The sequence below is a fragment of the Leptonychotes weddellii genome, chromosome 2 (assembly GCF_054177405.1).
Source record: "Leptonychotes weddellii isolate Sample4059 chromosome 2, ASM5417740v2, whole genome shotgun sequence".
NCBI classification, from domain to species: domain Eukaryota; kingdom Metazoa; phylum Chordata; class Mammalia; order Carnivora; family Phocidae; genus Leptonychotes; species Leptonychotes weddellii.
The window spans coordinates 80,702,003-80,720,550 of record NC_138370.1 but is presented as its reverse complement, the minus strand read 5'-3'; the positions used below and the strand labels follow the sequence as shown (position 1 = coordinate 80,720,550).

At 36.2% G+C, this 18,548-nt stretch overlaps 1 long non-coding RNA gene across 7 annotated transcripts in view; it reads left to right on the top strand.

Annotated features, from left to right (window-relative positions):
* LOC115941089 (uncharacterized) overlaps nucleotides 1-18,548 on the top strand; it is a 187,397-nt gene that overhangs the window by 101,554 nt on the left and 67,295 nt on the right. For 6 of the 7 annotated variants that reach the window (XR_014143241.1, XR_014143240.1, XR_014143237.1 and 3 more), the window contains exons 2-3: nucleotides 5,596-5,691; nucleotides 8,147-8,258. This is a non-coding gene — a long non-coding RNA (uncharacterized LOC115941089). The remainder of the gene's footprint in view (nucleotides 1-5,595; nucleotides 5,692-8,146; nucleotides 8,259-18,548) is intronic. The other variant, XR_004075819.2, reaches the window with a different exon arrangement.

Below are 18,548 nucleotides of genomic sequence, written 5' to 3'. Positions count from 1 at the left end.
ATGCGGAGACACAGGTATTCCTATGTTATATAGGGTGGTGAGGTAAATGTACATATCCCACCCATCTCTTTTCTCTGCATGCATCTTGCCTGAGGAAAAAAAAATTATAATGTTTGTTTCCCCATTCATTCAATATTTATACAGTGCCTCTGTGTATTAGATGCCCTGTGAGACTCTGTGCAGTGTCATGGCAAGTGGAGATGCAGGAAAGAATAATCAAGCAGTACTTTTTAGACCATGTTAAGGTTTAAAGGTTTAGATGTTTTTCCTATGGACAATGGAAGCCATTGTAGTGTTTTAATTAAGAATTCCATATGATCAGATTTGTAGTTTTAAAAAGAGCATCTGGCTTCAGGGGACAGAATGAATTGATTAACAGACCCAGAATGGTTCTCTTCAACTGAGGGAAAAGAACAGATTTTTTCCTTGCTTAGCTATTAATAGTGATGGCCAAATTTCTTTCCATTCAAGGACAAATAATAATGTTTTACTATAAATGAAGGGTCTTTTTCTCTCAAGGGGAAAAAAATTACTTGAGCTAAAATAAAATCTCATGTTTAAAAAAATCGTCATCACCCAATCCTTTGAATTCTTGACATTTTTTTCAGACCCATAAACAAATTTCTTAGGAATACACTTTTTCCTTTTGACTGATGAACTTACTTTTTTGTGAAGGCTTAGATGTGAATGTGTGAACCATGTGAGCTTACCAAAGAAATTCTGATGTGACCTTTTGTCTCTAAGAGAGAGTAATATTGTCTTTAGCTATGATGCTTGATTGGCAGAAAACACTCATTTTATTATGAAAACACAGAAGACACTTTTGTTTCTGCTGCTAAACACCTTATTAACATTTTATATGAGTAGAATGTTAAGATATTTGTTTGTATAACATTATATAAGGAGTGTCTTAATACAGCTTTGGCCATATTAAAAATGCCTTATGTGCCATGTTGCTCAGATGGCATGTTTACGAATAAGTTTTTAAAGCTCCATATGTACAAATATGAAATATGAAATCTTCCTCCAAATGCTAAGAATACAGCTCATTCTACATTTGCTGGTTTATAGTGCTAACATTTATCTGCATCTCCATATTCCAAGATTTGCAAATGAGATAATTCTGTTGCAGTATGCTGCCGAGTATAAACAGCTGGCTCTCTTTGGCAAGCAGAATATCATCTGAACATTTAATGTAGCCCTTCCTCTAGGATGCCTTTTATCATCAGAATTTAGGGAGGGACAATTGTTCAGCATGTTTCTTTTTTTCTTTTTTTTAAAGATTTATTTATTTGACAAAGAGAGATAGAGAGAGAAGGAACACAAGCAGGGGGAGTGGGAGAGGGATAAGCAGGTTTCCTGCAGCGCAGGGAGCCTGATGTGGGGCTCGATCCCAGGACCCTGGGATCATGACCTGAGCCGAAGACAGACGCTTAACGACTGAGCCACCCAGGCGCCCCTGTTCAGCATCTTTCAAATGTACTCTTCTCTAAAGTCTTACAGCCCATGGATTCTCTTAACTGTAACAATAAGAGACCGGCTAGGGCAAGATATTAATATTAAGCATTGGGAATGAAATCTTGTGAACCTATCAGAGGGACATTCAGGGGAATGAAATTTTAAATAGGCAGTTTTATATAGTGATACTATCTTAAATTATTCCCAAATGGAATGAAATTCAGTCAGTGGGGTTTTGAGAAGCCACAGTATATCCAAAAAGATACTAGGGGTAAAAAAGAGTTTTACCATCAACATGATGTAAAATATAAATAAAATAACCAAATATTTCCCTCTGACTCTGAACAACCCATACATGGAGCATATCATTGTCCTTCTTCCACAAGTGGAAATGACATTCATTGACTTACATCTATAAAGTTACAAATAACAATACAACAAATAAGATATCAGGACTAATTTGGGAAGGAAATTATATGAATAAATGTAAGAATAAGAAGTGAGTGTTGATTACCTCTCATTATACCCTCTAGATGGGATATAATACTTGACTTCAGGCTTTGCTTGTCTTTTTGTTCTTCTAAGGTCGAGGTCAGCGCTGACCAATAGAACTTTCTGTAATGATGGAAATGGCCTATATTTTTGTTACCCAATGTGGTGGCCACTGGCCATTTGTGGCTACTAAGCATATGAAATGTAGCTAGTACAACTGAAGAAATACGTTCAATTTTTTTATTTAATTTAAATGAATGAAGACAAATTTAAATAGAAACAAATGCTACTGGCTATCACATTGGACGTGCATGTCTAGGCCATGGGAAAGATCTTTCTCTCTTTAACTATAAGGCATAGAAGTCATTCAGATCTGGTCTTACTGACACTGTAGCCCATACTTCATAGAAAGACTGAAAGTTGCACAAAGTTGCACAAATATACACTGAAGTTCCCGACTTCACTGTATGTTATCTCAGGATGGGTGACAAACTGTGTTGGGTGACTCCAGAGAACTACTTTTCATTCTAAAAGCTCATTTGGAAGTATTGGGAGCCTAGATGAGGAGAATCTATAAGCTACCTAAATGAGCAATAATCATTATCTTAACTGAAAATCAAGTGTTTCACAGGGAAGATACGGAGAGAGGAAAGAAACCTGCTGTTGCTATTATAGGGTATTACTTTACGATGTTTCAAAATGTTTATTTTTCTTTTTTTTTAGATAGAGATTTTATTTATTTATTTGTCAGGGAGAGAAAGAGAGAGAGAGAGAAACCATGAGCAGGCAGAGTGGCAGGCAGAGAGAGAAACAGGCTCCCCGCTGAGCAAGGAGCCTGACACGGGACTTGATCCCAGGACCCTGGGATCATGACCTGAGTCGAAGGCAGAAGCTTAACCGACTGAGCCACCCAGGAGCCTCTTAAAATGTTTATTTTTCTATTGACAATTATGAATTATTTATCTTACTGCAGAGATACTAATTTTCAGTCTTCTACATTTATTTTAACACTAAAGGGTAAGCCTACATGCAAAGTAGTTTTTATTTATTATGTTAATAGTTCTTTCCATTTCAAAACAACTTAAATGGAAATTACCTCTCTCAAATATGTATGTTAAGCAAACAGAACAAATCAAGAAACAGCAAAAACAACAACAACAACAAAAACTGTACAAGGGAGATGATTCATGATTCTTATGAATCATAATTGCTAACATGTATTTGAGATATCTATCACTAATAGAACTAATTTAAGCTAAAACTAACATTTACTGTGCATGTACTATATGCCTGACACTGTAAGTGCTTCTTATGGATCATATCCTTTAACAAATCTACAAAATGAGTGTTACCATTATTTCCCAGTAAGTGCATCGTTTCTTCCAGCATCTTGCTGAGACCTAGATATATTAATCAATGCTCCTAAATCTATATAGCCAGTAAGTGAAGTGGCCAGCATCTGGACCCAGATTTGCACAAATCCATTTTTAACCAGTTAATTGAAAATGTCAGAGGATCTAAAATGAAATGATTTCATCTGGTGTCATAGATTGTTGGAATAAAAATTTTCTGTAATCAAAGAATGACTTTTCCCAAGAAAACATTGACAACAGAAAGCCTGAATTCAACTACGTATACATTTATACATATTAGAGATTTTAATGTTAAGATATAAGTGATACTATGTTTATGTGTATAATTTGAGCATAACACACCAAATCTATGACAGTGAAATCAATTATATTGCTGCAATAGTGATACTAGAAAATCTGCAGGGAACAAGAGAGCATTTGGGCTGCTGCTGTAATTTAAGGTTCTGATTTGCCTCAGAGAGCTGGAGGGTACTGAGTGTCCACTTGCCAACTTGGCCAGGTGCATGACTACATCTCTGAAATCAATGCAGAACTACTTCCAGAGGAATTGAAAAAATGTTTCTTCTATTCCTTTTGACAAGAAGTCATTACCAGTAGCCTTTGGGGGAGAGTTGCAGAAGCTTCATGAAAACTACAAGGCCATTATTTACTTTTGATACTCCAAGCCTAGGTCTAAAAGAACAGGTAACAAGACCTTTTGCTCATAGTAAGCTCATTGTAACTCTCAGCAATTTTAAAAACACAGAATTGAGCTCAGAACATGGGTTTTATTGCAGACGTTCTTGTTTTTCATCCATTTGGGGTCTTTATTCTGCTGGTAACACTGGCCTTAGTATAATATATATATAATATTATCACTATAATGTCTTCTTTTATACTTTAATATTATTCTAGGGAGGGTTCACTGCTGGTTATTTCATGATCAGAAGATAAAATAAGAAGGAATTTTGGCATTATATATTTGAAACAGGATTAAGGAGAAGAATGTAGATTCAACTCCTTTCCTACATTTAAATGACACATTTAAAAAAAATAACTTTTCTTTCTGATAAAGAGAGGCAAACGACACTGTGTTATCGGTATATTGAAAATTCCTTTAGAGTTTGATTCAGTTTCCATGGGTTCTGGTTTTAGTCCTCAGTTTGGTCTGCTACCTGTTAGCTGAATCATTTTGGGTAAATTACTTAATATCTATGAGTATGTTTACTTTTCTGTAAGTAGAGATACTATACTCTCTTTGTGGAAAAGATCAAATAAAACATTAAATTTAAAAGTAAAGTGTAAAAACAGAAACGTAAAAGAGTATAATTTTATGATTTAATGATACAGGAGTAGTGTTTAAATTTAAGAAAGAAATACTTACATTTAGTGTTTTTTGTGTTAAAATTTTATTTTTGTAGTCTTTCTGACCAGTGAGCCTGTGAACATGCCTATATGTCTAACTTCTTCAATTCTGAAAGCATTTACTGCAGAAATTCGGAGAGGGATGAATTATTTAACATGATGTGGATTTATTTAAACAGTCGAATGAACACAAAATTGAATTTTGTGAAAAATTCAACCTAAAATCTGTTCACATACCCAGATTATTTTACATAAGTATAATTTTGGTGGTATAAGATGTCATTGGTGATTTTATCCATGATCTTTATCTAAAGGATTAGCAAGGGAGAAGTTTACTAACATCAGTAGGGTTACATCAATATTTATTTAATTTCTCCTTATTGGTTTATATACTTTCAGAATCAGGATCTAATCAGATCAATGTCCCATACAAGATGTTCAGAGTATCTTTAGCATTACAAGTGGAAATGTGGATGTTCTCAAAAGGCTGTAAAGGAGCTGGAGAAACTTCCATCTGCTTCTGTGTATGAACACAAATCACAAATCTGAAAGTAGCTTGATATAATAGCATGGGACATTATAGAAAATGTAGGTGGTAGATGTGTGATTGTAAGTTCCAATCCACCCCCCTTCCTCCAAGAATTTAGAAATAGGAAAACTCAAATTGAATAAGAGCAGAGGCAGATGGTTCTCATATTAGAAATTGTCTTGACTGAATGGGTTAATCAAAGAGGAAAGAAGTGCCAAAATAAATTCCAGAGAGGAAAGAGAGGGAGAGGGAGAGAGGGCGGTAGAGGGAAACTCCAAGTTGTTAATGAGTCATTCTATCCGCTTGTAGAGTTAGAAGGACTAGGTCCCAGAGTATGATGCAATTAGCCATCTGAATTATATAACTAACTCTCCTTATTTTGATTCCTCTCTTTTCAAGATGCACAGCCATGAGAAGATTCTGCCTGAAAACTCTATGTACTGGTCTAGCTGTCGAGGAAGTCAGCTGAGTCCTAGCTTATCCCTTCTGTCACTTGTGAGTATCATTTTCAGAAGCCATTCTCAGCTTTATGGTACTGGGGAGACCTAGATTTAGCAATTCTCGAGACCAACATCTGGACATGGTGAAATTACCAAGTTATTGTCTTTATGTGAGGTCTCTTGGTGAGTAATCAGTCATTTGATCTTCCTAGGACTACCTTAACTTGTTCATATGCTTTTGAAAACATCCACATAAATCTTATGACATTTCATACAAATCTAGTGTGTGTGTATATGTGTGACAAGTGACACCTCAGATTGTTAAGGTTCTCCTTTCATTCACATGTGTGCCACATTTCTTAAAGGCAAGTTCCAACATTTATTTTGCCCTCTCTACTCTCAATGACATAATTTTGGCTTTCTCCCTCTCCATGATATGTGTATACTCTTCTTACCCTTTCAAAGCCTTAGTCAACCAGAAAATTTTTTACTGCATGAGCATTACTTCAAAGCTATTTTATCAATTATGTTCAAGGACATTAGTATTGATGATCTGATCTAACCTGAATATCCATTACAGCACAGGGTGAGGGGTGGGGGCAGTGTTGCAGAGGAGAACATTATTAAAACAGTCAAAACATTTGGGCATTTTTTACAGGTGGACAGAGCATACATTAGACTATTAGTTGAGTTTTTTGTTTGATAAATTTTTTTCTATCACTTTTGGTCAGTTTCTCATGTCATACATTTTTTAGTTATTTACATTTTGATCAGTTATTCACTGGATTGTGTGTTACTGAGATACCTAGGTGGTAGAATCTAAGGAAAGATTAAAGTCTTGAAATCCCAATGGAAACTGTGTTAGTTTGGCATTTGCTTTGTATATGTGCTTTTGATGTGATCTGATTCTATGTCATAAATTCAACTATTTCTTTTATATTTATAAAACTCAAATCTATATATTTTAACATATGAAACTTGGATACAATTTTATATCATGTACATAACTCTATGTTGTAATTTTAATTTTCAGGTATAGCTCTCTTATAGATTTTTCACTTCCTAAGGACAGAAATCTCATCTTATTCATCATTGTATCCCCTATACTCAGTATACTACCTAGAAAATAAATCAACACATTTACTGCACTAGATTGATAGTTATTTCTACTACAACTCCTTTTTTGTTCTAATCAAACTGACTAATCTAGATCCATCCTTTAATTTAAAAATTGATATTCTCTCCCCTATCCTCTTAATTCAATGAATAAAGGGCATCTTTACCACTAAGAAACTCCCACTTGGCTGGTCAGAACAGATGTAAACAAGTTCAGGATGGGGCATTGGTGAAGACACCATGATAGAGTTTGAATAGGGTCCAGTGGGTCCCCTTCCTCTTGAGGGGAAAGGCAGCTATCAATAGAAAAACCTCTCAACAGGAGGTGATACTGGACTTGAATTTGAAAACTGACATGTTTGCCTGTTGGGCAAGGTAGTTGGTCATTGTGAGAAGAGTAAGCACATCATTTAGAGCATAGGTTGTTACTAACAATGTGGTGAATGATAAGTAATGATCCTCCATGCATAAGGAACAGCACAAGAAAAGCAGCTTGGTGTTTCCAAGAACTGTAATTACTCTTGGACTAATGCAAAGCACATGGGGTCAGGTTCACAAGAGATGAAGTACTGAGAGAGAGGCATAGACCAGATTACAAAAGGCCTTGCATTTTATGGAAAACAAATTCATTTTGTCATTTGGTCTGATTCCTCCATGCCATCTTTTTTTTTTTTAAGATTTTATTTATTCATTTGGCAGAGAGAGAGGGAGAGCCAACACAAGCAGGGGGAGGGGCAGAGGGACAGAGAGAGAAGCAGGCTCCCCACTGATCAGGAATCCCAATGCAGGCTCAATCCCAGGACCCTGGGATCATGACCTGAGCTGAAGGCAGTCGTTCAACAGTCTGAACCACCCAGGTGCCCCCTCCATGTCATCTTTATTCTTTCCTTTTATGTCTTCTATTTTCTAGTGATTTAAAATTTTTTTTTTTTATTTATTCATGAAAGTCAGAGAGAGAGAGAGAGGCAGAGGCAGAGGGAGAGAAGCAGGCTCCCCGCCTAGCAGGGAGCCCGATGCGGGACTCGATCCCAGAACCCTGGGATCATGACCTGAGCCGAAGGCAGACGCTTAACCATCTGAGCCACCCAGGCGCCCCTCTTCTAGTGATTTAATGAATCCTGTTTTAACATGCTTTGTAATGTTTCTTTTCTCTATCTTACTTTTTTTGTCACTATTACTACTACCCTGGTCACTCATTCATTCTTTCCTTCAACCACTATTTTTTTGCGTGTGTGTGTGCTTTTTATGCGCTAAATGCTATTCTTGGTTATAGGAAAACAATGGTGAACAAGGTGAACAAAATGGCTGCCCCCATCAAGCTTGTAGATAATTAATGCACAACTTACCTGTTAAATTTACTTTATTTTTTAAAAAGATTTATTTACCCATTTTAGAGAGAGAGAGAGAGCTGAGCGAGGAGCCCATGTGGGACCTGATCCCACGACCCTGAGATCACGACTGGAGCCAAAACCAAGAGCTGGAAGCTTAACTGACTGTGCTGCCCAGGTGCCTCTATTAAATTTATTTTAAAATGTCAATAAATGATAAGACCTGTGAATAAAAGTAAAGTGTAGTAAGGGGATACTGAATTATGGAGGATACCTCACTAGATAGGATGGCCAGACAGGCTTTGTTGAGGAGATGACATTTTAGTTGAGACATGGATGAATTTATGAACCAGCCATGAGGAGAAAAGACATTTCAGAAAAAGGGAGAGACACTCTGGTGGGGATGAGTGTGGCTTATTTAAGGATGAACCTGAGCATCTCCCATAATTATTAAAGTTAAATATATTACTTGTTTGGCCATAATCATGGTGGTTCTCTTTCCATGTTCAAACCCTGACAGAAACAGATATAAGTGACTAGAGCAGAGTAAGTGAGGAAGAGAGCAGTCTGTGTTCTTGTTTGTCACCCTCACACTGAGATGAAAATCCCACACTTTTCACAAGATATTCTCCTAACTCTTATTTAGCATATACACTCAGCATTTTAAGAAATGTGAGACTAAAAGTTTGGATAAAATACAAATATCATTTTTAGCCCTACCATTTACAGAATTTGATTAATCAACATACCTTTTTTTTTTTTTTAAAGATTTTATTTATTTATCTGACAGAGAAAGACACAGCGAGAGAGAGAACACAAGCAGGGGGAGTGGGAGAGGGAGAAGCAGGCTCTCCACTGAGCAGGGAGCCCGATGCGGGGCTCGATCCCAGGACCCTGGGATCATGACCTGAGCCGAAGGCAGACGCTTAACGACTGAGCCACCCAGGCGCCCCTAATCAACATATCTTAGAGAACATGCCATGATATTGTCCTAACTGAAAAAGCATTTCTTTAGCTTGAATGTATCTGAAATATAGTTGGCCATTGTTAACATTATAATGTGCAATATGGAAGTGGATTAAATTTCTTGAGGCATTTCTAGAAGTGAAATATTTTTATCTACTTTGAGGTAAAGCTTCATTCATTATTAGGAGAAGTAAATAAAGCCTTATAAAAACATCTTAACCCTTAAAGGGATACCTCTTTGTTGTCTTTAGAACTGCTCTTTGATTAATTTAAGAAAGACATGATATTTCACCCATGCCTTGTTTTTTCACTTTGGAATCATAATCTTATTTCTATGAACACAGCCATATATTTGGACTGACAGCTGTAAATATTTTTAAAATTCATTTTTGAGAATGGCATTTGTCATAGGTAGGACTAGTTTATTCTTAAGATTCAGTAACCTGTCTTGAAAATGATACAGTATCTCTTAAGAGCTTTACCTTATCAAACATTGTTAAAATGTAAAGAAAATAAATAAAATGGAATTTGGATCCACAGGGTGCCTCTAATAGCTTTTCCTCCTTGACATGGAGCTAATATAAACTGCATCTAAACAGCTGATTTTTATAAAACTGCAGAAACTGACAGTTATTTTCCGGTGCTACTTACCACTATTCTATCTCATTTGAATTCCAGAATCAATGGGCAATACCAATACCTATGGATTACATGTTAAAAAGGCATTTATGAATTATGGATGAACTGGGACAGTTATTGGTATTTAAAGACATCATATTTCATGTTGAATATTAATAGGAATGAAAGACCAGAGGAACATAGTTACCAAAAAAAAAATGAGTAATATTTCAAAACAGAGTAGTTTCTTTAAGCCATGTGATATAAGAATAAATGTTAACAATATTATAGTTAATTCACTTAGTGACAATTTTTGTAACAACAAAGATTAGAGATGAGAACTTACCGTCAAAGGTTTTTTATTATTATTCAATTAGGACAAATCTAATTTGGACATTAAATAAAAAGTAGTTTAAAATATTGTTCTATATTGTGACAGTGTCTATTGTCTTATTGTTTGGCTTTACGTGATTGCTAAAAGGAAGACTATATGTCCACATGAAATGTAATAAAGTATAATTTAAAATTTTAATTTTAAGGGTTTAAACCACTCAAGAAAATAAGAAAATATTTTTATTCAACATTTGTGAGATGACATCATAAATTATTACTTTTACTATCTATGTTGGTTAAGTTGGTACACAATGAAAGTAACTGGGCCTCTGCCTCTTGTGATTAGGGTCCTACTTCCCAAATTTGCATAATCCATAAAATGGATTTATTCATTCTCTTAAACTGCAAGGAATTCGATCAAGCTTATCAACCCACTAAAAACTAGTAAACAAAATATTAACATCCAGTCATGGATTACTGTGTAATGAGAAATAAAAGAGAATGCCAAGAAGACTAGAATGTGCTGACTGAAAAGCATGTTATATTCCCAGGAGGAATGTCATTTATTATTTATTCATCAAATGTGTATTGATGTCTGATTTATACCAGACATTTTGCTAGACACTGGATGAAAAGTCAAGTAGGGCATAGTGTCTACCATCAAGGCACTTATGGACGAGTTTGAAAGACAGCCAAGTAAAAACAACAATTTTAGCACAGTAAAGAGAAGACTCCAAATACAAAAAGGGATCTGGAAGCGTTTCTTTGAGGGGACTAAACAAGGTGAAATAGAAAATAAGTAGAAGTTTGCTAGTGGAAGAAAATAATTAGGCCATCCTAAACTCTCTGGTTTCTGAACCTATGGGGATGACATGGTACTAAATCAAGAGAAGAGTTCCACACAATGAAGGCAGGTATGGTTGCTTTTCCCCCTCTCTCTAGCCATAAACTTCTCTCTACATTGGATCCTATCCATCATTCCTCAACTAAGTTCTAGTTTATACCCTACATTTCATTATTCACTCATCCAACAAATTCTTTGACCATCTACTGTAGGCCAACATCATAGTAGTAGGCACGGAGCACTGGGTAGTGCACAAAACAAAATCACTGACCATTATAGAACTTAGAATCTATTTCTTAAAATACTCTCTTTTGGGGCACCTGGGTGGCTCAGTGGATTAAGTGTCTGCCTTTGGCTCAGCTCATGATCTTGGGGTCCTGGGATCCAGCCCCTTCAGGCTCCCTGTTCAGCAGGAAGTCTGCTTTCCCCTCTCCTTCTGCTCCACCAACCCCCCCCCACCCCGCCACCGGCTCATGCTCTCTCTCTCTCTCAAATAAATAAATAAAATCTTTAAAAATACTCTCTTTTGACCTATGTACTCCATTAGTTATCTTCCCATTTCTGTATCAAACTTACTGATACTTCTGCAACCATTTGTATTGCCTCATCTCTCATTTTTTTTTTCTCATCTACTCTAAATCTCTCCACTCTACTGCCTACACTGCTTTTGATGATGTCTTAACAATCTCCATGTGTCAAAGCCAGTGGTCACATCTCCATGTTACTCAAACTCTCAGCAGAATTAGACACTCTTGTCTGCTCTTTTCTCTTCAGTACTCTTCTTTTGGTTTCAAAGACAGATTCTCCTACTTTTTCTTTTACCTCACTGCTTCCTCCTTCTTTATCTCCTATACTAGTCTTGCCTTGTCTGGCCTCCAAATGTTGTAGTGCTTCAGGATCAGTCCTAGATCCATCCTTTATCTTTTATCCCAGCCATCCTCCCCCACCCTTTTCTGTCTCTGAAGAATGTGTGATCCCCAGATTTTTTTTTAAGTCATTGATTTAGGGATATAGAAAACAATTTAAGAGGGAGAATGTCAGGATTAGATTTACATTTTTAAAAGCTTATCCAGCAATTTCCTAAATGGTCTTCTTAGTGTATATTTGTGATTAGAAAGAGTAAAGATAGTTAAATGATCTTAATCATGAAAATAGGGGTATAAGTTCCAAGAGCCTTGGGATATTCTTACCTACTGCTCTTGGAAACTTCTCACTGGAACATGTGCAAAATGACAAATTATTTTGAGTGGGCTCCTTTCTTCTATACTTGTACATTGTATAATTTTATGTTAAAAGGAGATGACATTAATAACTTTATATGATATCTTGGCCTACCTATATTCTATAAATGATGTTGATGTCTCTGAGGCGTCTTGGTCTCTGTGAGGTAGAAATAGAAATGTCATTGCCCTATCACAACATTTCAAGCCTTTTTTTGAGTGATTTATTAATGATGATAACTTGATTTTAAAGTATTACTTTCGGTCTTCTTAATAAGTCCTGAGATTGTTTGGGGAATGCTCATAATCGTATGCATAGCTCATTTTCTAAACTTAATGTTCTTATCGTTTAGTATTTATTTTGAATTATCCATACCAATGTCACTGTAGTGATTCAGGGTATGTGGTAGATTTTCCTGAGTTTCCAGGTAGAAATCTCCTATAAATGGTGCCATCTTTATTATAAGATGGAATGAAAATAGTGCCAAATAATTTCTAAACAATGATTGTACTGTTTTAAGAGTTTTACTTTATGTATTCACTTAACCCTCACAAGAAATCTGCAGAGAAGTTAAACAACTTGATGATGTCACAGAGCTAGCAAGACCCACAGTCGATCTCCAGAGCCTGTGTTCTTAATCATGAAATTACACTGTAAAGGGAGATATATGCCATTAGAACTGTTCCAAATCTATGCCATTAGAATTGAATATACTGTAGTCTTCTTTTCTTATTTATTATTATTATTTATTATGATTGATGAAGCTAAATGTTTCTGAGGTCCTAACTCATGGGAGGAAAACCCTGCATAAGGGTTTATCCCTTACTCCCCTACCTATCTGAAATCCTTCACAGCTTATTGCACCCAGTCACTTCCAGGGCTACACTGTCCCCAACAGTTAAAACTTAGACACTAGAGGATGCCGGGGTGGCTCAGTTGTTGAGTCTACCTTCGGCTCAGGTCATGATCCTGGGGTCCCAGGGTCCTGGGATCGAGTCCCGCATCAGGTTTCCTGCTCAGCGGGAAGCCTGCTTCTCCCTCTCCCACTCACCCTGCTTGTGTTCCCTCTCTTGCTGTCTCTCTCTCTGGGCCAAATCTTTTAAATTAAAAAAAAAAAAAACCAAAAAACTTGGACACTAGAAAAGAATAAACAGTGTTGGTATTTAGTTACACAATTATAGAAGATAAAATATAAACAAGTTTGGGTGAATCTGATCAATATTTGTAGCTAAAATTGGATAATTTAGTCCCCCCTAAATAAATGCACATCAATGAAGATTTTATTCATGAAATATTTGGATAATTATTTCAACTCTACCATTTAAAATATCTCTATGTAAAGAGACATAAAAAGAGGCATCGAAAGTAGAAACAATTAACTGGAGTCAATTACTTGGCTATCTCCAGCAAGGGAGATTGTTAGAACAATAAATTAGCTAATTGCAGCTTCGTCTGTATGACATAACCGCATCTACCATTTGGGAGTCAAAAGATTTTTTTTTCTTTGCCTTTGCAGATGACATTTTTTTTTTCCCCAAATGAGACTCAAAGTGTCTTTTATGTGTATCTCCATCCTCCCTGGCTTTATTGCAGCATGTCTTGATCTATTTCCTGTCTTATTCTCCATTTAGGTTTTCTATTACAATATGATAAAGTACATATTAGAATCTGTCATTGATTATGCTTCCTTGCCTACATGTCTTGTAGGGTTCACATATTTGTTTTGCTAGTAATAATAATGAGATGGTAACTCAACAGTGTGCAGAAATGAAAATAGTTTTAGGTTGTAACTCAAATTTAAATCTTTAGAGCTATAGTTCAACATTGAGCTGTAATATTTGCTGTTGCTACTGGTTTGCAGTGCAGGGCAGATGGAGGGGATTTGGGTCGGGAGATAAATGACAGGAACAAAGAATGGGGATAAAGGAAAGCAAGAAGAGGAGAGAGAAGTGCTATGCTTGATTTTTTATCATAAAGAGAAGTTTATAAGGTAAGATTGAGGTGGGGTGACTGAGACAAAACCTCAGCCCCTGTGAGAGAGGACTTTAGAGCCTAAGCTGATTTGAAACCTCTTACAAGGGGAGATGAAAATGGAGCAAAGGAAGGGTTTCCTGCCAGAGAGAGGGAAACTGAGGAGTGAAGAGGAGCAGTGTCCACTATTGCAAACATACTTTTCAGGTGCGATAAAACACTAGCTTCTTGCGTGGAAGAGGATGGTGGGCGAGTGGGCTAAGCAAGAGTTAAGGAACTGAGAGTCAAGAGAAGAAACTTTCCTTTTTTTCTCCATCTCTTCCAATATTAGTTGTTCAGAAATATTATAACTTTTCTTGTAGAAATCTATTGTTTTTTGAACAAAGAATAGGTTACACATAAAATGACTAAGAAAATAAACCTACAAAATGTCTGTATTCCATAGTGAGAGAGTTTCAAATAAAACAACAGAATGTAGCCATAAATACAGAATAACACACACGTGGCTGAAGGAAACTGTCAAGGAAACTAAGAGACAGGAGAGAGCTGAAGTGACATGGACAGACCACTCATGTGCATTCAGCATTTTACTAAGGCATTTTACTTAGGCTTTATTTTATCCTGAGAATATCTCTATGAAGCTTGTTATTATTATTCCCATTTTATAGGTGTGTCAATAACTGGTTTAAGGCCATATTATTTTTTAGAAGATGGAAATGGAACTCTTACTCTAGACTGGCTGACTTCAAAGCTTATATTCTTTTTATTCTACTCGTCCTTTTGGCATTCTTGTTAAAATCAGAACACCATGTTTACCCTAAGAATAATTCTACTTTTCAAGGTTAGTGTTCACCAAACATTTGATATCATACGCAACTATAGGTTAAAAAAAATGAGCATTCCTTTTCATTATATTTGTCATCTATTTTTGCAAAGTACGTATGTATATGACTCTCTAAAATACAATGTATATTATGAAACATATACAAAACTTTAAAAGTATGAATTAAAAGTAAATGTAATTAAAAATGCTAATATTCCCTATTCGTGTCCCAAATGGTAGTCTAGTCAGCCCCCAGGGTAAACAGACCCTATTATAGAGGGCTTTTTTCTATGTCACTAATACTAACTCCCATAAAGCATGCATTTGGGTTATATAAATACAGCAAAATTTCAGTATTTCTTTAAGCCTCTTCAGCAGGTTAGAATAACGATAAATCCATTATGGTGATCAGTATATCTTCTGGTTTGATAGAACTCACAATTAACTAAAGGATACGATTTCCTTACCTAATGACTTATTGAGAAGAGATTCTACCCACAGCATGTTATTTTCTAAAAAAGTCATAGTAGACCTGTATGCACTGTTGAAGTGTGATTCAATGGAAAGATATGATGCAGACGTTATTCATTACTCCTGAATCTTTGAAAGAACTTATCTGCTTATTTTATGATGGCTCTCTCTTCCTCCCTTATTTTGCAAAGATAATTTGTTTCAGGTAATGTATTCCTACATATGGTATAGTTAACTGACTCCTTCTCCTCCTTTTACACTCCCCCCCCCCCTTTTTTTAATTGTTGGGAGGGCTAGAAGGTGAAATCAAGTCCAACAGGTCAGTGGACCAGGGATGCGATACTGCAGAGACAGCAGCTCTAACTATAGAGTCACTGTGTAGAGCCTTATAAGAGGATGTCCTCACTGTGAAGCCTTCTGTTTTGTCAATACTTTTACATCAATACTTGGCAGTCAGTTCTGCTGCTTTAGGGTTTCAGCATATAAAACAGACGAAGTCACTAATATCAAATTGGAGCTACTTTGCATTTGCAGTTGACAAATCCTATTTTAGAAATATGCATGAGCCTGAGGATTAGATCAAGCTTTTAACATTTACATTTTTTTCCGATGGGGAAGTCTCTGATCCTCTCCTAATTTACCTGTTGTTGATTTCCTGGATCTTTTTAAATCCCTTGCAACTGAGAATGGTCTCTCCATCAGGGAAGCAATTAACCAAATCCCTGACTAGAGTATATGCGGCATCTGTTATAAAAGCATAAAAGGTTAACTTAAATCCCAGCACACAAAGGAGATGTCAGACCAGAACAAATCAGCATGGGGAATTACCTGAAGGAGATACAAGGTTAAGGTGGAGGATATGTACAGTTAAGAGGATGTTTATGACTAGTGGAATTTGTTTTTCAGACTGTGAAGACTGGAAGGTTAGAAATGACATGTCTATTATGAATCAACATAATTCATATTCTGCAGCTTTTGCCTGACAAAAGAAAATATACCTTATTTTACCCTATGCAACTCCAAATCTAAACAAAGAGTTGTAGAGGTGTCAACTTTCATCTCATATAAACGCTTAGGTTTTTTTTTTTTTTTTTTCAAGAAAAAGAGAACAACTTTAAAAAGATCATGCATTGCCTGAGCTAGGTGGATTAGTAAGCAGATAACAAAGAACTCATTTGTTTTTATATTTAGATAGTCCTCCTTCAACCAATTATTGTAGGATAGAATGATAAAAATTTATTAAAATATTATAAATATAAAGTCAATCATTATGAATTAAATGGGCTGGGATATTACAATTTCGGATGGAATAAGGTAGTGTGTTAAAGACGGCCGTAAATTCTTTGACACTCCTCTCATTGAGAGGGGGATTATTGGTTCCCTCCACTTGAATCTTGCTGGGCTCTGTGAGTGCCTTATCAGTAAAATATAGTGGAAGTGATGCTTTGCCAATTTCTGGGCCAGGGCCACTTCCTATTTTGTAGAATCCTCACTGTTAGAGCCCTAAGCTTCAGTGTAAGTTCAGCTCTCCATCTGAAAAGACTATGTGGAGATGTCCTAAGATTACATGGAGTGACTGAGAGGCTCAGTTGAATTCAGCCTTGCCAAGATCCAAACATGTGAGTGAAGCTGTCTTGGACCCATCAGACTCCCCTAGGTATCAGCTGGATGCTACCAAGTCGCCCTTGTTGACATGTGGAGCCCAATAATTGTCCAGAAAAACCTTGCATCAGTTGCTACCCCCAAAATTATAAAGTATATTAAAAGGGTGGTTGTTCTAAACCACTAATCTTTGTGGTATTTTATTAAAGTGATGGATAACTGGGCTAGCCTGTGTGACTAATTTTATTACTTTTAGAATTAATCTTTAAAAATTGGGATATAGTCAATTCAAGATAAGTACATTTAAAAAGTAAATATGATACCTGAAGAAATGAAAATTATAAAACTGTCTGTCAGAGTCATACATTTTACTGAGGAAATCCTTAACTTGATACAACTACAGAGATGAAACCATGAGGTAAGCCAATCATAGTATTTGTATTTCTTTACCATCCTGGTAGGTGAGTTAGATGTGTTTTCATTAAAGTTGCATATTCTAAATCATTGTCCCAAATCTTTGGACTTTGCAAACATACAATGTTATATCAAATTAACTGTTATAACTTTGTCATAGCTGTTAGCTGAGCTTGTCCATAGCTGTAGATTAAAAACCTGTCACATAGACAGTTAGATCCCTGAATCCGCACGAATCTATATGGAGTTTCTAGGGGTGAAGAAAGGCAGCTTCCCCTTCCCTTCCTCTTCTTCCTTCTACTCCTTCTCCTCTTTTCATATCTGTATGTCTTGATTTCTAATCTCCTAATTTTACTAAATTAGTTCCATGGTGGGTCATGTTACCATTTTCCTGGAAAATATTTCCCACAGATGTGAGATCCAGTTCTTTTATTATTATTATTATTATTTTATTATTATTATTTAACATTGAAATTACTCCTGAAAAGCATTTTACATGTTTCAGACTCTAATGAAGGTTTTATATTGGAAGGCTTTCCAATGCATTCCAATACCTCTCCGGGTACTTCTATTCCAGAAAATTTAATTTTTTACTTTGTATTGCAGAGAAATTGTTTTCTCTACCCTTTACTTTTTTGTAGCATATTTTTGTATCTAAAGATTTATTAATGGATTTTGTTAGTGCTGAAACAGTATTCTTTTTTTTTTTTAATTTTTTTTTTTTTTGATAGAGAGAGAGACACAGCGTGAGAGGGAATACAAGCAGGGGGAGTGGGAGAGGGAGAAGCAGACTCCCTGCGGAGCAGGGGGCCCGATGCGGGGCTCGATCCCAGGACTCCGGGATCATGACCTGAGCCGAAGGCAGACGCTTAACGACTGAGCCACTCAGGCGCCCCTGAAACAGTATTCTTAAATTCATCCCCAGTAGACACAGAACTGGAAGAAGTGGGTTTCCATTTTTATCACTTTTCTACCCCATATGTCGCTGTGAGTAAAGGGGAAAAAGGAAATGAAACTATTTGGATACTACTTGGTTCCAAGATTGGATTAAGAAGTCAGACTCTAGTGAATCCAGTATCTTATTTAGTACCAAGTTTCACTAATGATTTCAAGGATATGACAATCAAGAGACTCGGAGGAAGAAAAGAGGGCTCTGGGACCTTGAGGGTGCTTCCCCAGGTTGTTTTCTCTCACATCAGATATAC